The sequence below is a fragment of the Phaethon aethereus genome, assembly GCF_964289735.1.
Source record: "Phaethon aethereus genome assembly, chromosome: 4".
Taxonomy (NCBI): domain Eukaryota; kingdom Metazoa; phylum Chordata; class Aves; order Phaethontiformes; family Phaethontidae; genus Phaethon; species Phaethon aethereus.
Genome location: NC_138578.1, coordinates 63,653,126 through 63,677,196, shown reverse-complemented (window position 1 = coordinate 63,677,196; position 24,071 = coordinate 63,653,126).

Below are 24,071 nucleotides of genomic sequence, written 5' to 3'. Positions count from 1 at the left end.
CATGGTGAAGCATCCTTAAAAGGTGACCTCCAAATATTTTACGGGGTTACTGTTTTCTAAGATAACAGTTCTTATTTGGCAGCATAACCTGTGGTTCTTTGTTGCAACGTTCATTAATCTGTACCTGCATTTTGTTGGATTCTGACAATTTGACCAAGTGACTTAGATTAAATTCTATCAGTAACCTGCCCTCCCTTTTATTTACTATCCCATCAATCTTTGTGTCATATGCAAATTTAATCAGCTAAGATTTTATTTCATCATCTAGATTGTTTATAAGAATGTACTGAATACTGTTGGACCACAAATGTCTCTCGGGGGACCTTGCCTGGAACAGCCCTACTCATTGATATCTGCCAGTAAGTACATTTTTAATTCATCTAATGTGTGGCCTCTTGATTAAAAATCTTGCATTATAGGAAATTAAAAATGCCATGTGACACAATCGCAAAAGCCTTAGAGAAGTCCAAAGATACTGTATTTACACAATTGCCATTTTGTTTGACAAAAGATACTTTTCCACGAGATTTGAGAAGTATTTATGATATTTATTGGTTTATGTTCTTCAGTAAAAAAGTCCAGAAAGGGGGTATTATTCTGTAAGATCAAGGTAAAATACCTTTTGTTTCCTCAGTCACTTCTTTTAGAGTCTTCAAAATACTTTTCACTGCTTTTTGTTTGTCTTTGAATACTCCCATGAGCTGGGAGAACCCAATTACAACCACTGGTAGTTGAAAGGTTTCCTTTTAAAGTCCAAAGTACTGTACATACAATACAAATGCATCTAAACATGTGTATAAATGCATGCACTGTATGAGTAACAGTCTGTATCTTTAATTCTTATTTTCTTTAGACCCTGCCAAAATCAATTTGAGCTTTTCAGTTTGTTTCAAGAAGACAAACATTAACATCGTATGTGTCAAAGTGGGATTTCCTTCATTAAAATGGAACAATAGGTGCAAATACAGAAAGAATGTTAGCGCTCTCTGATTATTGTTCTGCCTTATTGTGAAAACATTTATGACAGTCTACATTTTTCCATTCTTCTTTTCTACACTGGCCTGTAAAATTTGTGCACGTTTTCTTCTATAACAATAAAAGAAAGTGAACTTGATCATGTAATGCATTTTGTCCCTTTTTGATCTTAGGAGAAAGCTGGCCTTTGACATGCCAATTCATTATGTTTAGCATTTAATTTATTGGCAGGTTATGCAGTATTATGAACAGTGAAGTCTCTGGTCCAAAGTGTCCTTACCTTTTGATCTTTAGTGAAGTTTTACTTCTCTTTCAAATGAAGATGCAGTTATAGCTGTTCACCTTCATCAGTCCTTTGAATGCTGCTTTAGAACATAAAATAAAGACACGTGCTTATTTAAAGTTCATGAAAGACTTAAAAATCTTTGTAACTTTTAACAAGATGCATATTTTAATTAGGTTAAAGGGAAACCTACTAAATATATTTACCATTTGAACTGTTGACTCTCCAAACCAAATTCAGAAAAGTAGGGAATTAACAATTTCTATAAAACTTTAAGGACCATTTTTATTTTTATGTTTAAAACCTATAGACTTTTTGTAAATACTCATAGGACAAACTGTGCAGATATAAATCTTATCAAGATGTAAACTCTGTACAACCAATTAAAACTTAAAGTAAGGTGTATTAATAGAGAAAAGCTCAGAATAATACCAAAGCTAAGCAATATTTAAAGGGATGGACAGATACGTGATAACAAATAAAAATAGAGACTAAAAACCCAGCTTTTATAGAATTAATGAAAAGCCTAATTTAATTAAGATGGTCACTTCTGATTGTCAGGCAAAGGTGATCTAGAGCTGCAATGCTGTGGTAATTTTATATTTGTTCCTTTTAATTTTAATAGGCTGGTACAACTTTGAAAAAACAAATATAATATAAAAGGCTGAGCAAATCGTCTGGAAACCTGTACCTGCCATATTAACAGGGGGATGAGGGAAAGATAGGTATAGAGCTAAATAAAGAAAACAGAAATCTGTCTCAATTGTTTTTCTTTCCTCTCATTCATTATACGAAAACACGCTTCAATTAACCTGTCCAAGGGGTAAATTAAGAACAGGGGATCAAAGGAAAGAATGGTATAAAGAAGGAAGCTTGTTCACTCACTGATCCTTCTCTGTACATAGCAAAGATAGAGTATGTCCTGTGAAGCAAAGAGTGAGCTTCAACATTTTAGTCTTAGGGATTTATAAAACAAGAAAAGTTAAGTTCAGTATTTGTGTAAGAAGAGGATGAATGCATTTGCATCTTGATTTGGACTGACCAGTTGCTTTGGTCTGGCTACTCTAGTACGTACTATGTACCTCAGTGTGTGGTGTAAGAGCAAAAGCAACTGGTGCATCACTGGATGTGGCTTATCAACAAACAACTTGCTCAGCTCACTTTTTTCCAAAGTGGTATTAGCTCGTTTTAAATGAAGTCCAGTTATTCAACAGCTATTGGAGTGGGACAACTGTTCAAAGAGATTCTTCTGGATATTTTTGTGGTAGTACAGAAATTAATTAAAGATTCTTGACACAAGTATAGAGAAAGTGTACAAAATAGAAAGGAAGTATGCTGAATATTGCAAATGCAGCCTTATCACTAGTCACACACCAGAAATTCGGGGATAATTATCAGAGACTCCAGACTTCATGGGCTATGCAAAGACTTTGCTCTAACTGCCTGATCGCACCGTTACAAATTAGAAAGAACATACAGGGATAGAGGATCAAGCTGCTGTTCCTATGTAGGGTATTATAGGTCTAGTAACCACTCAGTTTTGTATTAGTAATGGTTGGTGTCAGTATTAATGAAGATGTGCAATGTTGTTATTGCAACTATTTATTGCAGGCTATGAACATAAGATAAAACCTGACTTTTGGAGAAGTGTCACTCCAGACAGCTGTGGTACCATGACAAATTCCTTCAGCATGATTTTCATCTTCCTGTCAAGTAAACTTGAAGCTGCTAGTGAAGGTGTTAATAGTTAAAAGTACTGTTGTTGGTCTTTGCTGTGAGAGCAAGTCCGTGAGAACTACTGCAGGAAACACTGTCAAGATCCAAGACACCAAGATCCTGAGATCTGAGATCTGGCCTTTACAAGCTTGGACAAAGTGGTACAACATTCCTTCCCAATCATTCAGCCACCAGTAAGGTATCTCAGCTCCATCCAGCACTGCTATAGCCCCAGAAGCAGTAAAGGCATAGCACATTGTATACGGCATTTACAGTAAGCCTTTGAAAGACAGACACCAAACAGTTCTGTAGGCTCCTGTCGTTGCTGCGAGACCACTAAGTATTCCACACAGTCCAGACTTTGTTCACATTCTGCTCCCTGTAAAACTGTTCTCATCTTTAGTTTTACAATATACAATAATGGATGCTGTAACCAAGCCAGCCAAGCAAAAATATTAATGATGTATTCAATTTTCTATGTTAAAAAGACTGTATTAGATTAGTATTAGATATCACTAGACATTTTAAGGAAGATTAATTTCACAATAGGTAAATCACTACCATCATCAATTTGAATGAAACTCTCTAAGAGCATAGGGTACCATTTCATCAGCTGGTGGAGGCTGCTTGCTTGGGTTTTCATTTTAACGAATGTCGTTTGGCATAGGACAGAGGTTTTGCTATCTTACAGCACAATAGACAGCAACCAGAACTGTAAACAGAGAGTATTATTAATCCTGGAAATTTATGCAAGAACTTACTCATATCTGCCAAGAACTGAACAGAAATAAAATGCGTGTTTCAAACTATGAATATAGAGATTTTCTGTTTGGATAATAACTTTGTATGGGCCACAACAGGAATCTGAATGCATTGATATTCTGACATGCCTTCTAGCACTTCCACCATTTTCTTCAGAGAAGAGAGCAACTTAAAACAAACCCCTTTTGGTTCATTATAGCAAAACCACTTCTGTACCACTTCTATTTCCATACCCACATAGGCAGATATATCTACTTCATGGATTTAGAATCATTTACCACATTTGTTCCCAGTGATCTCAAGTAAGTCTTTTTTGCAACAACATATGCAGTCTGGGAATATTAGGATTCTTTTTCTGCTATAAGGAGAAGTTTTAGAGTGATTTCATTTTTTACTTAGAATTCCTTAGCAATATTTTTCTTGTAGAATATAAAGATTCTAAATTGGCAATATTGCAAATTGCCCAGCATTACTAGAGTCTCCGGCAGAATCTGTGCCAAATACTCTGTCATTCATTAAGACATTCAAATAATTGTGGGATTCAGGAAAACTGTGCCTCTATTCTCCATTGAGAGCTCTACAGTTTCTTCTCACTTCTTAATTTTGGGGTCACCTAATCTGTTTTTTCTGTTAGTAATTTTTAGGGTAGGTGACAGGAAAATTTTTTATTTAGTCTATGGGGAAAGGTATTATAATATTTGTAAATTTATGTAAATGCATTCAATTTAAAACTTTTTTGGAAACAATTTTTGTTTTAAAACAACACTGAAGTGACATGGTTATAATAACCTCAGTAAAAGAGCACTGTTAGAATCTGTCTCTGAGTACTGAAATAAAACGATACTTTAGCATTTGTGACTCTCATACACCAGAGGAACAAAGATTATGACAAATGAAAGCAGCGTACTATTTAGTAATGGCAATTAGTTCAATTTTCTCATAGAAGATTCACTCTTCAGATTTGCATTATCTTTGAACTTTTTGCATAACACCAGTATCAGTGGTACATATTCTTGCATTGTAAAAAGAGGGGCAAAGTGGACATATTTTTCCTGTTTCTCAGGGCACATGGTCAGACTTGCAGTGGTGGTGACATTTGTGGTGGTGACATCAGGGCATCTGACAACATTCTGCCTTGACTCACAAGAGCGCATCACCTCTAATTCTCTTACTTTTTTTCTCAGTAAAGCAGCAAGGACAACTTAGATTTTCTCCTCACATATCCTCCACCCATGATCTTCATTACTACAGTCTTTAAATCTTGCAGGATTGCTCTAAGCACAGAATCAACATCAATACCAGCTTTCAGAATAAACCCTAATGAAATTCTGGGAGAGTTTCTTTAAATAAGTTTTGCAGAAAATAATTCCGCTGTCTCCAAATTAGAGTGGCCATGATATTTAACTTGAAGAGTTAAGCACAGGTGTGGTAAAGAAAGAAAAAGTGTGGTCAAAGGCCTTTTACACTGTATGCCACTCCATAACTGCAAGTGAGTTGTATCTTAGGCTTTCAAACTGACTTCAGTATGTGATATTATCAGTTGCCCAGCTGAGGCTTTTAAGCTGGCTTTCAATGGAATTGATCCTCAGATGCTCTAAAAACTCTGTCTTTGGAAGTCTGCCTCTAAATTTTAGGTGTTGAAGTCCAAGCTTTATCTTCAAGAACTCTGCTCAGTTTCCATCTAGCTCCAGTGGGCATTACTTCAGCTACACTTCAGTAGCTCATTCCTGGTCTTTTCCAGAATTTTGCATTTGCAGGTTGTTGTGGTTTACCCCTAGTAAGCAGTTAAGCACCACACAGCCTCTCACTCACTCTTCTCCAGCAGGATGTGGGGGACAATCAGAAGGATAAAAGTGAGAAAACATGTGGGTTGAGATAAAGGCAGTTTCATATGTAAAGCAAAAGCTGCAGACACAAGCACAGCAAAATAAGGACTCCATTCACCACTCTGCATGGACAGGCAGGTGTTCAGCCATCTCCAGGGAAGCAGGGCTCCATCACACGTAACGGTTGCTTGGGAAGACAAACGCCATCACTCTGAATGTCTCCCTCTTCCTCTCTCTTCTCACAGCTTTTATTGCTGAGCACAATGTCATACAGTGTGGAATATCCCTTTGGTCAGTTGGGGTCAGCTGTCCCAGCTGTGTTCCCCTCCAGCTTCTTTGTGCACTCCCAGCATACCTGCTGGTGGGGCAATGTGAGAAGCAGAAAAGGCCTTGACTCTGTGTAAGCACTGCTCAGCAACAACTAAAATATCTCTGTATTATCAACACCGTTTTCATCACAAGTCCAAAGCACAGCCCCATACAAGATACTATGATGAAATTTAACCCTATTCCAGCCAAAACCAGTACACAGGAATGCTAATGTGTGCCACCTTAGGGCCCACAGTGATTCCATAAAAGTTCGTGAGCTGACAACTCTTAACTTCTGATGGCAAATAAAATCTGAAGATTTAAGCAAGATCATTAAACTTCTGTCTCACAAGCTTCTCCACTCTTTTCAGCTTAGATTCTGTCCTGTGGCGCAGAGCTCCTCTGGAGAGTATACTCATCATCAGAACAAGTAATATTATCTCCTCCACTGTCTGCCTTCTGCTCTGGGCTTGGCCTCAGGCTCCTTCATTCTAATGTATCTGGTGAGAGAACTTTTCTCTAGTCCCCTGAAACATGGGTACTCACTACTCATCTGCATCTTCGGAAGCCACCGAGGCGAAGGGCTCCGGAGCGGAGGGTGGTGCCGCGGGACCCTTCCTGCAGCGGCCAAACCGCGCAGGCGGCGGCAGCGCCGGGAGAGCGAGGGTGCCCCAGCCCCGCCCCCCGCCCCGAGCCGGCAGCGCGAGCTCCCGGCGCGCGGCAGTTCTGGCTCAGCGCGGGCGGGGACGGGAGCGGCGGCGGCAAAAGCCCCGCACGTGCCAGAGCAGCCCCGGGGAGCGCGAGCGACCCGCCGCGCGGCGACCAGGGCGAGCAAACAGGGCGTGGCGCGGCGGCTGGCGCGGCAGTTTGCGCGGGGAAGGCGCGCGGGCAGGGCGCAGTGCCCCCCCCCGGCACTAGAGGCGCTCTCGGAGGGTGGCCATCGCCCGCCCCGAAGAGGCCCCGCCGTGGTCTGCGCTCGGCTGAAAGCCGTGGCCGGAAGGAATGTGGCGACACGACCGAGCTCCCACTGGAGCACGCGGCTGTCCGGGTGTCCGGCTGCAGGGAGTGCCTGAGCCTGTCGCTTGTGCCGGAGGCGGTGGAGACACCACCTGCGTGCGATGCGGCCGGGTGAGCGACCTGCTCAGCCTGGGGCAGAGCTGAAGGAGGAAGAGGAGAGGCTGAGGAGCACCAGGGAGTGCGAGAGGGAGACGGATCGGTGGAGCCACACCCGGCCGTCCCTGAGGCAGAGGCAGCCGGTGGAGGCTCCACAAGCAGCAGGGGATCCCCTGCCCTCTTGCTGCCGGGCAGAAGGAGAGAACCTAATGGACGAGGGGGAATGGAAACAGGTCCCTGCTCACGGCGGCAGGGGAATCCCCTCCCGGCCTCCCTCACCGTCCCAGCGGCCCTTACACAACAGGCATGGGGGTCTGGAACTTGAGGGCCAGGCTCATGGGGACCTTGATAAAGGTCCATCCAGGGAGTTATCTAGGGTGAGTCAGGCAGCCTCCTCTGCTAAGAAAAAAAGGAGGGTAATTGTCGTAGGTGATTCGCTTCTGAGAGGGAATCAATATTCACACAGAATCACACAGAATCACTAGGTTGGAAAGGACCTTCAAGATCATCAAGTCCAACCATTAATCCAGCGCCACCATGTCCCCTAAACCATGTCCTGAAGTGACACATCCACACGTTTTTTGAACACTTCCAGAGATGGCGACTCCACCACCTCCCTGGGCAGCCTGTTCCAATGCCTGACCACTCTCTCGGTGAAGAAATTGGGCACAGAGGGCCCAATATGCCAACTGGACCCAACCCACAGGGAAGTCTGCTGCCTCCCTGGGGCCTGAGTGAGAGGTGTCACCAGGAAACTCCCTAGTCTGGTTTGGCCCACTGATTACTACCTGCTGCTGGTCATACAGGTCGGCAATGATAAGATTGTGCTACGAAGTCCAAAGGCAATTAAAAGGCACTTCAGAACTCTAGAGCAACTGGTCGATGGAGCAGGAGCACAGGTAGTGTTTTTGTCAATCCCTTCAGTAGTGGGTGGGAACGCTGAAAGGAATAGGAAAGCACATCTGGTTAACATGTGGCTCAGGGGCTAGTGCCGTTGTCAGAATTTTGGGTTTTTTGACCATGGGGCGGTTTACACAGCACCAGGCCTGCTGGCAGCAGATGGAGTGCAACTATGTCCGAGGGGGAAAAGGACTCGTGCTTACGAGTTGGCAGGCCTCTTCAAGAGGGCTTTAAACTAGATTTGAAGGGGTAAGGGGATAAAACCAGGCTCACTAGAGATGAGCCTAGGGGTGGCATGCCAGAGTTGGGGGTGAAATCAATAGTCCAGCTCAAGTGCATCTACACCAATGCACGGAGCATGGGCACCAAACAGGAGGAGCTGGAAGCCATTGTGCAGCGGGACAGCTATGACGTAGTCGCCATCACAGAAACATGGTGGGATGACTCTCATGGCTGGAGTGCTGCAATGGATGGCTATAAGCTCTTCCGAAGGGATAGACATGGAAGGAGAGGTGGTGGGGTGGCTCTGTATGTTAGGGAGTGTTTTGATTGTATAGAAATCAATGATTGTGAAGACCAAGTCGAGTGCTTATGGGTAAGGATGAGGGAGAAGGCCAATGAGGCAGATATCCTGCTGAGAGTCTGTTATAGACCACCCAAGCAGGAAAAAGAGGCAAATGAAGTGACTGGCAGAAGTCTCGCAATTGCTAGCTCTCGTTCTTGTAGGGGACTTCAATTTACTGGACAACTGCTGGGAGTGTAACACAGCAGAGAGGAAACAGTCTAAGAGGTTCCTGGAGTGTGTAGAAGATAACTTCCTGACACTGCTGGTAAGTGACCCTACCAGGGGAGGTGCCCCGCTTCACCTGCTGTTTACAAACAGAGAAGGACTGGTGGGAGATGTGGTGGTCAGAGGCCATCTTGGGCTTAGAGACCATGACCTGAGAGAATTCTCAATTCTGAGTGAAGTGAGGAAGGGGGGTCAGCAAAACCACTACCATGGACTTCCGGAGGGCAGACTTTGGCCTGTTCAGGTCACTGGTTGAGAGAGTCTCTTGGGAGACTGTCCTGAAGGGCAAAGGGTCCAGGAAGGCTGGACAGTCTTTAAGAAGGAGATCTTAAAGGCGCAGGAGCAGACGGTCCCCATGTGCCGTAAGACGAGCTAGCGGGGAAGACGACTGGCCTGGCTGAACAGGAAACTTTTGATGGGACTCAGGAAAAAAAGGAGAGTTTATGACCTTTGGAAGAAGGGGCAGGCAACTCAAGAAGAGTACAGGGATCTTGTTAAGTCATACAGAGAGAAAATTAGAAAGGCAAAAGCCCAGCTAGAACTCAATCTGGCCACAGTCATAAAGGATAACAAAAAATGTTTTTACAAATATATTAACAACAAAAAGAGAGTCAAGGAGAATCTCCATCCTTTATTGGGTGCGGTAGGGAACATTGTCACCAAGGATGAGGAAAAGGATGAGGTACTTAATGCCTTCTTTGCCGCAGTCTTTAATAATCAGACAAGTTATCCTCAGGGTATTCAGCCTCCTGAGCTGGAAGACATGGATGAGCAGAATAAACTCCCCATAATCCAGAAGGAAACAGTTAAGGACCTGCTATGCCACCTGGATACCCACCAGTCTATGGGGCTAGATGGGATCCATCCATGAGTACTGCGGGAGCTGGTGGGGGAGCTTGCCAAGCCACTCTCCATCATTTATCAGCAGTCCTGGTTAACAGGGAAGGTCCCAGACGACTGGAGGCTTGCCAGTGTGATGCCCATCTACAATAAGGGCCGGAAGGAGGATCCTGGGAACTACAGGCCTGTCAGCCTGACCTCAATACTGGGGAAGATTATGGAGCAGTTCATCTTGAGGGCACTCACAAGGTATGTGCAGGGCAACCAAGGGGTCAGGCCCAGCGAGCACAGGTTCATGAAAGGCAGGTCCTGCTTGACCAACCTGATCTCCTTCTATGACCAGGTGAGCCGCCTAGTGGAAAGGCTGTGGATATTGTCTACCTGGACTTTAGTAAAGCCTTTGACAGAGTCTCCCACAGCATTCTCCTGGAGAAACTGGCGGCTCATGGCTTAGACAGGTTTACTCTTCACTGGGTAAAGAACTGGCTGGACGGCCGAGCCCAGAGTGTTGTGGTGAATGGCATTAAATCCAGTTGGCAGCCGGTCACAAGTGGTGTTCCCCAGGGCTCAGTTCTGGGGCCGGTCTTGTTCAATATCTTTATTGATGACCTGGATGAGGGGATCCAGTGCTCCCTCAGTAAGTTTGCAGATGACACCCAGTTGGGTGGGAGTGTTGATCTGCTGGAGGGTAGGGAGGGCTCTGCAGAGGGATCTGGACAGGCTGGATCAGTGGGCTGAGATCAACCATATGAGGTTTAACAAGGCCAAATGCCAGGTCCTGCACTTTGGTCAAAACAACCCCATGCAATGCTACAGGCTTGGAGAGGAGTCGCTGGAGAGATTCCCAGCAGAAAAGGACCTGGGGTGCTGGTTGATGGCCGGCTGAACATGAGCCAGCAGTGTGCCCAGGTGGCCAAGAAGGCCAACAGTATCCTGGCCTGTGTCAGAAATAGCGTGGCCAGCAGGAGTAGGGAAGTGATTGTGCCCCTGTACTCGGCACTGGTGAGGCCACACCTCCGACTACTGTGTTCAGTTTTGGGCCCCTCACTGCAAGAAGGACGTTGAGGTGCTGGAGCATGTCCAGAGAAGGGCAACGAAGCTGGTGAGAGGTCTGGAAGTTAGGTCTTAGAAGGAGTGGCTGAGGGCACTGGGGTTGTTCCCTCCCTTACAAGAGGAGGCTGAGGGGAGCCCTTATCACTCTCTACAACTACCTAAAAGGGGGTTGTGGTGAGGTGGATGTGGGTCTCTTCTCCCAAGTAACTAGTGCTAGGATGAGGGGAAGTGGCCTCAAATTGCCCCGGGGAGGTTTAGATTGGATATTGGGAAAAATTTCTTTACGGAGAGAGTGGTCAAGCATTGGAACAGGCTGCCCAGGGTGGTGGTGGAGTCACCATCAACTGGAAGTGTTCAAAAAACGTGTAGATGTGGCACTTCAAGACGTGGTTTAGTGGTCATGGTGGAGTTGGGTTGATGGTTGGACTTGATGATCTTAGAGGTTTTCCAACTGTAATGATTCTGTGGTTCTGTGGTCTTGATTCAAAATGTATTCTTGCCTCTCCAAGGGATTGTGGGGAGATAGATTTTTTAGAGAAGGTAGCCTGTTTTACCTCTGAACGTTTTTAGAATACAGAAGTGATATTTATGGAGCTGCAAGAATTTCTGCTTTAAATTTCTGTGGCATTGATATCATTGTAATTTCAAAGAGTAGAAAAAGAAATTCCTACATTCAAAATGGAAACTACATCCTGATGCAAGCACTCATAAAGAGTTCCCAGCCATCAACCAGAAATTATCAGCTGCTTTGAGACAGATTTTTCAAATTGTCACACAGGAACAAGCAATACAAACGTTTTGTAAACATGATAAAAAATGTCTGCACTATATGATTTTTAACAAACAGTGACATGATTTCTTTCCATCTCATTATTAATCAAATATCTTTATGCGGAGTTACCAGAGACTGAAATTTTCACATTTATGAAAAATAAATCAATGATTAAAATAAAACATCCTTTTATTTCTCAAAGGCTACTCTTGCAATAATGAAACCAAGTGAAGTCACAACATTAATGGGACAATCACCAATTCTGTCCAAGTCGCTTTGAGACATTCCGGCTGAAAAAGCAAAAACAAAGCTTAATATTGTTCACTTTCTAACCCTTGCATACAGGCTCTTTTGGGAGAAGTGGAGAATAACCTTAGGCTCTGGTGCTTCTCAGCTGCCAGAGTAACTCCTTGGGCAGCCAGGCTGCTGTAAATTGCAGTATGGATTAGATTGCCCCTGGCTGATTCTAAAGTCAGGGGAATAAAAATATGGCTTTGTTTCCATTTTCTCAGCTGTGCCAGCTGAGAAAGTTGACTTCTTGCTAAAGGCATGCAAGGGTGCCACAGACAGAGCTGATAGTTGTGTCTGCCTGAAGGACTGAAGGCTATCAGCTAGCCCTTGAACCGGCACATTCACTTGTGTCCTTCCGTGTATTTACACAGTGCCTTGTACAATGGATGTCTAACACTTTCTGGTGCCTTTAGGTACCCTTGTACTGCAAATAGATAATACTATGCTATATACATGTGAGCAAGAGAGACTATTCCTCAGTATTCATCCAATAAGCTATCTTATTTTACAAATATTGAACATTCTGAGAATTAAAAACATTGACCTGAAGACAATGTCTATGGCACTGAAGACAGAAAGGCTAACCATATGCTTAAAAATCTAGAAAATGATAATGTTTAAAAATATTCTGAAAAAAAATTGTTTTCTAAGAAGAAAACTTTAAAATTATTAGATGATGATGTTTTAAACTCCTTTTTAAGAACTGCAAACTGATTCCCTTTTCAGTGATTTAGTTTCAGTAAAGACTTCTCTAAGCTCTGGGATATTCACTTTGATGGATTTCAGCTCAAATATGAGCTAGTCCACAAATTCAGCTATCTCCACCCCATTCCTGTAAGCATTCAAAAACAGTAGTAGAATCCCTAGTGCAATTCAGTGTGTTGTGTGAGCTCTGCTACATGATGAGCCTTACCTCAGATGTCTCAGGTCAACAGTGAAAGCTAAATATGTATCATGGTTCTATCTCAGTAGCATTTCACCTTTGATTTTTACATATGTAAACTCACACAGGAAGGAGTATTAAAAAGCTTTTTATTTAGAACTTACACTATATAGACTTTTTGAAAGTATATAAAAGAAAAATTCTGCAGTCTACAAAATGATACCAATACCCCCATGATACATCTATTATAGAAGAAATAAAATATTACAGTGATAAATATCAATGTATGTCTCCCTATACCCTTAAGAATTTAGTCCTACAAAGAAACAGCTCAAGCCTTTTTCAAATTTTATGAGGGCTTCTTTAAATATTTAGAGTTGGGAAAGCCACTTCTTTTCTACCTCAGGCCGATGAAAGAGGAACTTTCCTGTAGTCTTTTTAAAACATAAAAGGGGCAAGATCACTAACATCAGAAGCCTCCTCGCTTTTCTCTAAGAATGGTTCTTTCAAATCTTCAAACTAGAAAATACTTTCCTCTATAGTTTCCTGATATTCCACAAGGTGCTGAGCCACATACAGTGCTTTAATCCCACTGGGCTCTGTGTGCATGTGTATGTGTGCTGGTGTGACCATGTCCATGTGTGTGTTAGAGGAAAAAAATAACCCTTTCACTTTCAAACACTATGAAGATTGTAAGAGAAGATATTTTAGTTATATGCTATTACTTCAGCTAGTCTGCCTGCTTATGTAGTAAAGAATTAAGAACAATAAAATGTTATAATTTATTATACTAAAACAAGGAAAAGCTATACCATAAAAACTATACCATAAAAAGGGTGACACAATTCTGTTAATTTTTCAACAATGAATCTATCTACACTACCATAATTTTGCAAAATCTCACCTGTTTTTAAAAACCTTAGGAAAACAATGTATGGTTAGTATTTAATATATAACAGCTACCATACTTTAAAAGAGTTGGTACAACTGAAAAAGCGAGCAGCCAGCTCTCATCCTCTCAGCATTCCCCAGCCTTTCACATTCTACAGTAGTCTACAGAATATGAAGCATGTAAAAGTGCAATGTGAGTGTGCATAAATACAGTGATTGAAGGAGGAAAAAAAATTCTATATCTATGCCTCCTCCCAGGTTATATACCCGCAAAATGCAAGCTGAAGAGAATCATGCTAAGCATCTCTATGCAATCTAAAAGTAACATTATAGAAAAAGATGAGGTTGGACTCTCAGAAGACAGTAAGACCCCCATAGTTCAAGACATGAAATCTTAGATTAGATCTTAAATCAGACTTGAGTGGTAATTAGGTCCTTAGGCCTTATAGTGGTCCTGCAAACTTTCTCCTTTTATGTTCAGAGCAGAGTCTTGCTTGTGTAATTAAAATTAGTTACTTTCATACACTTTTTAAGCATGTTGAAAAATGCCTTACATACTTTCTTAAAGGAAATAGTCCTGTGGTGACATAGGGTTAGCTGATTTACTTCAGTTACATGCACTCTACTGAACTTTTCAAAGTGCTTGACACTAAAAGCTACTTATACATAATTTATATCATACTTCCTGGCTGAACTCTGTTCTCATACTTCATGCCTGCCATTCTCATGAACATAATAGCAATAATCCATCATGTATATGTATAGCATTCTAACGCTGTTTGCAGGTTGATAAGGATAAAGATACGATGAAAAGATAAATAGATGGTGACTGCACCAAAGCCCTGGGGTTATTAGAATTTAGAGGGGAAACCTTATTCTCTCATATTTACATTAACTCTTGGGTACCATGTTTTATACTGCAGTGCAGTACTGTAGTGGTAAATGTTCACTGTCCATGTTTCCCTATAGGACACAATTAATACAAATTCCAATTGTCTGTTTTTCTTATTAGGGCAATTCCACAACTGTCATAAATACATTTAGCTGACTTGGAGGCACTTGGGATCTTGCAAATTCATAATCACCATGGAGGTGGACTTTATAGGTATCTTTATTCCCAGTAACATCAGGGTAAAAAAATAAAAATTTATGTTTAAATATTACAATCTCAAAAGGACTTATTGAAAGTTAGCTGATCATGTGGAGTAAATTCCATGTTTGTAATTACAGGACCGCAAATACTTTTTTCTCATCATAGTGATGGAGGCCAAGAGGTGTGATGTTTCTCAGTCAGTTTTCCAGAAAGCTGGACTTGTACAATATACCTTCTTAAGGCAGCATGTGGATTGCCTGAACTCCACCCTCTTTAATGTGTGCCTATCTGATTCTTTCCCCAAACAAAAAGAGAAAAACTAAGGATTAAAATAATCAAATGGGGAGACTATCCTAAACAGGTCAGTTAAAGCAGACTAAAAATTCCTAAATTTCAGTGAGTGCCTGGTTTCTTTGAATTGCCTCTATCTGTCTCAAACCTTTCCTTAATTTTTTTCAAAATGTGTACCACTGGCAAAGATTTACAAGCCTCTAATAGTTATGTTTTGTTGGTTCTTTATGGACACACTGAAAAGCAAAAGCTTTCATTTTATTTTTCAGTAGACAGGAGATTATACTAACAAAGGCTTCATGGAAACTCTACAGAAATCTATAAATTACTTGCATTGTCCTCTCGGTAACTACTGTCACATGACCAACAGTATAAAGAGAAAGTAAAATGTAATGATTTAACCAGACTATCCTGATGGCAGAAAATATTATGTACAAATATTTCTAGAATCTTGCGGCTTTGTGGTTCATGAACACTGATCTTAATGTCCGTATTGTCCAGTAAGAAAATAAAAAGGATCATCTGAAAATAATGTGCAGTAAAACATGACTGTAATTAATAATAGAAGGTTTTTCTCATGTGCATTAATTTTTTTAAGCTTATGAGTGATTATTTAGGATATGGTGAGGATATGCTACTCAGTGGCACTGCTTTCAGAGATTAACTCTGAATAAAGTTAGTTAGAGATGAATAAATTTTGATGAATAAATTTTTCTGAATAAATAAAAAAAAATTGTGGTCTAGAATAGCTCCATGCATAGACAAAAACAAATTGTGAATCAGAGTTTCCCACTGAGAGGCAGGCCTAATTAGACAGGTGCAGTGCTGCACTAGCATGACTATGCTGCCTTTCATTCTGGTGGTGGTTTGGGACCCTATGCATGGCACTGCTCTGACTGGAGGGCTCTATTAAAATGTTTGCATTTTACAATGAAATCCCTTCTACATTCAAGTCAATGGTGAGATTTCTATTGCCTTTAACAGGACTCGGTCTCCTTATCTCTTTTAGAATCCACTCCATTAAATGGGTAGGTGCTCTGGTACTCTAACAATAAAGATGAAAGTGTGAATGAACAAACTTAGAAAGGCTGAGGAACAAAAAGATACCACAGGAAAATGACATAAAAAGAGATACGAAAAAGTTCCACAAATTCATTAAAATACAGAAAAGATGAAAGAAAGCAAATGTCTATTACTTAACAGAAAGGAGGACCAAATAACAGATAACATAACAAAGTGCAAAATCTTCACTGTATTTTTTCTTCATTCTTCACCAAAATGGTTAGTTGTGACCAGAAGCTTAACATAATTGATACTAGCAACTAAGTGCTAGAACTATAAACCAGAATTGGTTAACAGACAGAAAAGTTATTGGATGAACCAGATCTGTTCAAATCATCACGACTTAACAACATTTTTCCCTAAAGTATTTATGAACTAAAATCCTCTCTGAACCATTAGCAGTCAACTTTGACAAATTTTAATAACAGATAAAGGCTGAAGGGACATCTAATGGAAAAACACAACTAGTAAACTAAAAAGGAAAATAGTATTATGTATCCTCTGCCTAGCTTATACATAGAATAATACTGCAATAAATAACTGATAAGTGATTTTCTCTCTGAGTACCTAGAAATCTGAGGTTGATTAAAAGTAACCACAATAGAGCTGCTGAAATCACAACAGAGTTACATATCACAATGAGCCAATGTGATATACTTCCATGACAGCACAAATAAGTGGGTAACAGGGAAGTATTTACATACTTTTTCCTTGCTGACATGTGACAATTCCATATGACACTGTCAGAAGTATGGAAATATGTTCTCACTGGAAATTACTGTAAAATCAGTTGAATCACTTAGCAGAGACATCTTAGCATCTGTTCACTGTCAGACTGAAAGAAATACTTGAGTGCAGCATTATGCAATATTTGCATTTACAAGTGGAGGACTAGTATTTGTGAATAACATTAACCAGGAAGGTTATAGACATTCTGGAAGGCAGAATTATATTCAGCATGATTTTGATAAACTGGAGAAAAGGTACTAAGCAGTAAAATAGAATATAACAGAGAGAGATGCAAACTGCCTAGGAAGGAGAAGAAAATGCAAAATGCATAATGGCTCACTAGGCAGATTTACTGCAGAAAAGGGTCTCAGGATTACAATGGGTTGCAAATGGAACATTAGTCAATGTTGCAAAAACAGCAGAAAAAGGACTATTTAAAGTATGTAAGTCCTGAGACATACAGAGTAACTGTCACTCTAGTCAGCATCTGTGAAGCTTTGACAGGATTACTCAATGCAGTTTTAAGTACTAAGGAAAGAAGCAGATGAGACAAAAGCAACAAAAAGTTAATAGATGTGGAAAATATGACCATTGAGCAAAGGCTGAATGAAAAAAATTAAAAACTTTTCTTATTTCGTCTTGAGAAGAGAACCTTGGAGTGACGTGATAACAGTCTTCAAATATACAAATTGTTGTCAGGAGAACAATAGTTTCTTGTCAATGTTGCCACCAAAGCAAAACAAAAATAATCAGTTGCAGTAGGAGAGATTTATATTATATATCAGGAACACCTTTTAGTTACAGTTAAGAATGGGTCACCTACATCACTTGTGGACTGCCTGTCAGAGATTTTAAAAAGTAGTTTTGATAGATTGCTGTTAAAGATCGGTCTAAATATACATGTTCCAGCCACAAAGCAAGATGATGTGATTTGCTTAGGTCCATTGCAGCTTTACGTTTCTAGGATTTTACATTTCTTTGAAAAGCCTTTTAACTTAAGCTTTTAAGTTACCGTTACTCTCAAAATGTCCTTTGCACGTTCAACAAAATTTTAAGGATTTTTTTGCTCCACCAAAAAAAAAAAGTATTATACAACCTTGAAATCAGAAAACTTGGGAGTGTTTCTACTTGCTTAGTGCAACATAATGCATAAGTGAGGGAATAATATTTTCTGTATACTATAAGCAAAAAAAAAAGTTTCCGTAAAAGAGTTTAGTAAACCTTTTTCTAGCTCGCTCTACTGAATGAAAGGAGCTGTTTACAACATAGCAATTGTACAAGTAGCTGTTACTTCGCGTATCTTCTCTAATGCATGTATTTGTATTTCACCATAAAATTTTTTTTCTGAGTGACAGGATCATGAAGTTTCCTGAAAAATTCCCCATTACCTGTATTTATAACTTCTCTTAGGTCTCCATACAAAATAAAGGTCATTGAGACAGCAATTGACTTTTAATAACTTGTGTGCAAATGGGAAACAATTCTTTGCTCAAGATCTTTAGTCACTAAATAAATAAGGATTATTATAATGGATAAAATCTTGGCAAAACTTCCCTGAAGGTTTCCCAGGTTTTCAAACCTGATTTGGCTGAGTGGATTCATCTATGCCTTTAAAGGTGTATCTATTTCACTAAGAGAATGAAATTTAATTTAAATATGAAAAGGTAAAATGAACTGTCTTTTGTGTTGTTGACTTAATCCTGAACAGAAGGAGAGTTCTGATGCATGATGTGGTCTGGGATGAAACCAAAAAGATTACTGTTCCACCTTAACTATGGATCTGTTAGCATTAAAACCCATGAATTTCTTTTTTTTGTATAGAAAATATCATGTTTTTTATATAAAATCATTCCTGTTAATGATACTGGAATATTCTTTACATTAAGTTCCAGTTAGCCATACTTTTTATTCCATCCCTGGTATTTGTGAGATGTTTTGAGTCAGGCATAATTTCATTATTAGTCTGACTTCTCACAAATATTCATTGTTAAACTATGTGGGCATCTTACATTGTCTGGTAATGTGACACCTCCATCAGGAAGAGATCTGTACTGTCCTAATTGCGAATTTCAAGTTGCTTACAATGAACAGAGGACACCATACACTTTTTAATGTACTCACAACTTGTTTATGAGTTAAAATGATATTAAAAGTTAATGCATTAAGCTATCTCACTCTTTGGGTAGTCCCCTGAAAATACCTGCCATCTTAATAGGTTCAGTCATTAATCAGACACTTAAGAGTGGCTCAGTGGTAGCAATGCAGCTTATTATTGGATTTGTTTTTTATGGCTATTACTTGAACTCAATCTGGACAGCACATACCCAATGGATATAAAACACCTTCATTACAACCTCTGACTTTTCATCAACATTTTTCAAAAATGTCTCTGAAATAAATGAAACATGTCATAACAAGAACTCACCTCTTTACCTGTAGTATTAAAGCTAAAGTGTAAACACAAAAGAAATAAAAATAAGGATAATTTCAAAATTATGTTTTAAATACATTTTTCCAAGAATGTTTTTAGTGTTTAATTCTAAACACTTTGCCCTCTAAGAATAGGTTCTGAGGGAAATAAAAGTTGCATTTTACCACTTTCGATGTTGGAAATGAGGTAGGTGGGCTTATCTTTCACTGAATGGGACTTAGGTTATGGACTAGGATCCAAATAATGACATTATTCAGTCCCTATTCACATATATAATAAGGAACATGGAGAGAATAATTTCAATAAGGCCTCTGTACTTGTGGTTGCAACCATCTATGCTGAGGCAAATATGACTTCTGTGCAAAACAAGTAAGTCCTTTTTACTGTATCCAGCTTTTGTATTTATCTTTTTAAAGGTTCTTTACGTGGCCTATAGAATTTTAACCTCCCTGATCAGGCACCAGCTGAATGTTTTTTTTTTTTTTGGTGTACAACCCTGTTATAGTCACCTTCACTTACCTCATTCCTTTGTTAGATCTGGTATTAAGTCTAACCATGATATAGAGTTTTATCTCTCTCAGTATTCAACTGAAGTGGTTATAGAAGTAGTGAATATTTTTCTTAGAATACTTTGGCCACAGAATGTATGAAAATGTCTGAAACATATTGAAGAGATTTGCCTGGAAAGTCTGTTTTCAAGCTTACATTATCACTAAGAAAATTCCTTAAAGTAATTTAAAATGTTTTCTAATTTATCTTGAAGTTATTTAACGGGGACAAAATCAGGATAAAAAAGAAGAAAGTACAGGCATCTTTGCCCATTTATTGTACTGAAACATACCAAAAAACATGTTAATAATAATTAGTCTATAAGGCATGTGGTATTTCTGGTCTCTGATTGTATTACTGTACCCTCTATAAGTTTTGAATTTTGCTTTTTTGGAAGCAGAAATAATAATCTAACATTTGGAAAAAAAAAATCACCTGAATCACCTTAACTGTCTGTTTCTTTTATATTATAGAATATATAATATAAATATATTTTATAATCATTATTAATACATAATGATATATAAATATAAATATTAACACATAATAACTATTATTTATATAAATAAATATAATCTGATATTGTATATCTGAGTGATTATTCATAAAAGGAATCATATTTATTGTAGGCGAAATGTTACTTTACAATACAGCCGAGGAACAGGACTTTCAAAACCTTCTAACTGTCCTCTTACTGAGGCGATTAAATGAACCAGATAAGAGATTTGATCACACAGTTCACTACTAAGACAATATATCCTAATGAAATTAATTTGTAGAAACATGACAAGAGCAATTAAATGCAAGTGTTGATCCTGGCCAGTGTATCTTGATGTAGCTTGCTCCAAACCTCTGGGTTGTAAGATTAAAAGACTGAACAGATTTAAAGTTGTTAAAATTACCCTCTCATGTTTATCTACAGTGTATAAACATGTATAAATATTTTTTTTAAATTCTGTGTTAAAAACGACCGAATACAATGTACTTTTAGACCAATCATTGTTAATCAATATATCTTGACTTTTTAGTAGTGAATATTGTCAAAAACATGTTGTTGAATTCTACATTGTACATTCAATCCATTGAAATAAAAATAATTTTTAAAATTCTTGAAAATGTCATTAAATATGTTGTGCAATGAGTACATTCTGTGAAATCTATTTGTAGTCATTCAATGGAAAAAATGAAGAAAAGGTCATTGTGCTTTAAAACGTCCAACTTCCTTGTACTTTAAAAAGTAATTTCTAGTGACTTGGATAGCAATTATAGATGCTATATCTATAATAAAAATAATAAATTTAAAAAAAAAGAATATTTGAAAGATTATATGGAGCTTTTTGTTTATGATTCCAAGTTGATTTTAGACAAAAATCAGTGGTAAGACACAGTAGAATAATAAGGATTAGAATTATTTGCAGCTGGCTCTTGGGCACCATGGATAGTGCATTTTGGTTAGTATCATGTTTCCTTTGAAGAATGTTTTAGAACAGAAATGACACATCAGACTTCCCAGTAGGGATTTCTGTTTCACGTACACAGACACATTTTTCAACGATACTCAATGGTACATTGGGTACTGCTGTTATGGAGGGATTTGAAAAGAAAGATGTCACAAAGCAATACAGAAATATACATTAAAGTACAAAATGTAAAGTAAGGCCAAAAAAAAGTTGGAATATTGAAGTATATTAAAGGATTAAGTTTTAACTTATAAAAAATATTTGCACTTATAAGACACGATTTAATTATTAAGTAATGAATGATACCTTTCTTCTACATGATAAAATGGGAGCTTGTACATTATGGAAAAATAAGCAAAAGCTTAAAACCAATAACAAACCAGCAATTGTGTCAGTTTCTGGGAGGGATGCACAGACTGATTTTAAAGAGAGATGTAGTAAAACTGATACATAACATGGTGCAACACAGAGTGTTGCTCTGATTCTAGCAGTTAGACAGATGGTCCATGCAGCAGCTCTGACTCGTCAGAAAGGCACAGGAGAAGTGGCTCTAAGGGAAGGCAGTTCCGAGGGATCTCACAGATGTTTTCAGCAACCATTCTAGGGCCTGCGGGTGTATCTATACCCTGTCATGGAGAATGGCATAGAGATGCTCAAGCTAATGTCAAGTCAGCTGGGATAGCCGGCTGGCACAGAAAAGCACTGTGTAGGAATACTAATTCAGGCACTAAAATCAGTGCAGATGAATTAGCAATGCTAATTGACATAGATGCTGCCTCAGTGAGGCACTTGTACTGCTTTTGGTATTGGTGCTACTATCTCTGCCAAGCTTTCGTGATTGCTTGCATCATGTGGTACCCCGAGTTCAGGTGGGACTTCTTTTGAATCTACAAGCATGTCAAGTGTTTTCATCTTTCTTCAACTTTAAAACTCAATTTATAGGGACAAAGAATACTAGAAATAAAACTGTTATCAGGGCATATATAACTAGACTTTTTAACCAAAGTTATGAAAATAAATTTAAAAAAATGCAGAAAAAAGAAGAAAGCATTTTATGCATATTACCTAGACAGGAAAGAGTATTTTCCCTATATCCTCTATGGTCTTAGAATTATTCTCATTTTTGAACTTCAATATATACTATATCTGCTATGGTCTTGGAATTATTTTTATTTTTGGAACCTCAATATACATTTTACTCAGAAAAAATATTTTGAGATATTGCCTTGATAAAGTGTAATTATAACATAATGCATATGGAATTTTCTAAAAGAATCATGCTGGTCAGTCAGCAAAGTCAAAATTACTATTGACCTTGTTTATGGCAAAGCCTGATAATAACCCTCCACAAAGTGTTATGAAACCGTATTTCTGAGAAATTTGAAATGATAAGACTTTTAAATTTCGTTAAAATACATACTTCTGGTGAATTTTTGATTCTCTGATTGTGTTTACTAATCATTATTTAGTGATCTCTAAACACTGGTAACCTGATATTCATGCTGTCTTTGAGATCTGTTTTTTAGTTTTAAGCAAACTATTGCAATCTATTTGCTTAGAGTCCCGTGACAAAAATAAGCAATGAGAACAGCATGTGTTACCGTGATATATTAGAACTCAAGCAATAGGTGTTTTTTCCCTTCTAATAACCAGAATCTGCATTTTATGAAATAGCAAAAATTTATCTTAATAACCCACCTGATTATTATAATTGGATTGCCACTACAAGAATTGTGTCCATGTAGTAAAGACAGCTAAAAGCTCCCTTTATAAATGCTGTGATGATTTTTTGGAAGCACTCTTATGTTTAAAGACTACTGCACGTTACAGTCTGCACTTCTTATATTTGAGCTAGTTTTGTCAGATCAACAGAGCCTTGAATATGTTTAGCACCAAGGGAGGCTGACACAGGGTTCTGCTTCAGGGGTTTGTGAGGCTCGTTATCATACCGTATGAGTTACAATTACACTTCTTGAGAGTAGGAGGATGCTTTGTCAAAATCTCCAGGATGTATAAGATAATATTTGAAGACCTATTTGTAGCTCTGGAACAACAGACAAATGGGTACACTGAAAATATATTATGGCTCTGTTTGCTGTGCACTACACTGGTACAGTTGTTTTTATGATAGTATCTATAGTTTCTTCAGGGTTCCTATTGTCTCTGCGTCTGTTTAGAGAAGTTTTCATGATGTTCCGTGTCTCATAATGATTTGCAGCCCAAGTAAAATTTTTATTAAATATATTTTAAAATTAGATTCCCCTAACATTGTTTTAGGGCCCTTCTCCAGGCTCTGATAACAACCAGAGGGGAAAAAAAAGGATATAATGAAGGAATTCTTCATTTAGGCTCTTCATTTAGCCTTGCTGCAGTCAGTGAGCATTCACCATTGAAATACCTCTAAATTCAACCTTTTGCACACATGTGACAGAATAAGACATGAAAGGTTACAGTTTGATAAAACACTTCTTTCAGTGCCTGTGCTGACTCAGGCAGTCCCTACAAACCTGGCACTCCTCTTCATTTGCCTTGATTAAAAATAACTAGGGAAAATGGCTTATTTTTACTCTGGATCAATTTTTCAGTCCCATGGCACAGACCTGCAAACAGGTTTACTAGCTTAACTGAGGAGATAGCATAAAGGCTACAATGATTGATGAGAACTCCTTAAGACAATACTGATGCTGAGAGCAATGTTCTTCAAAATACACTGCAAAGACATACATTAAATGACATTCCTTCTTCTGTTGTGTAAATGTGAATAAGAGAAAGGGAAGAGCTCTTTGGAACCAAATATGCATTGATTTTTGTATTGAGCACTACTAATTTTTTGACAATCCTGATACTTGTAGTATGTAGCTTTATTTTTTTCCATCCATAAATGAATCAGCTTTTATTTTTTTTAAAGTGCAAAACCCCAAGCAGTTAAGAAATTAAATCTATTTCAACCCCAACTACTCCTCCTATGCAGGAAAACCAGACTTTATTAAATTGACTTTTCTATGCCTACATTTATTAAACTGGCCTAATTCAATTTTTTTTTTTTTTTTGT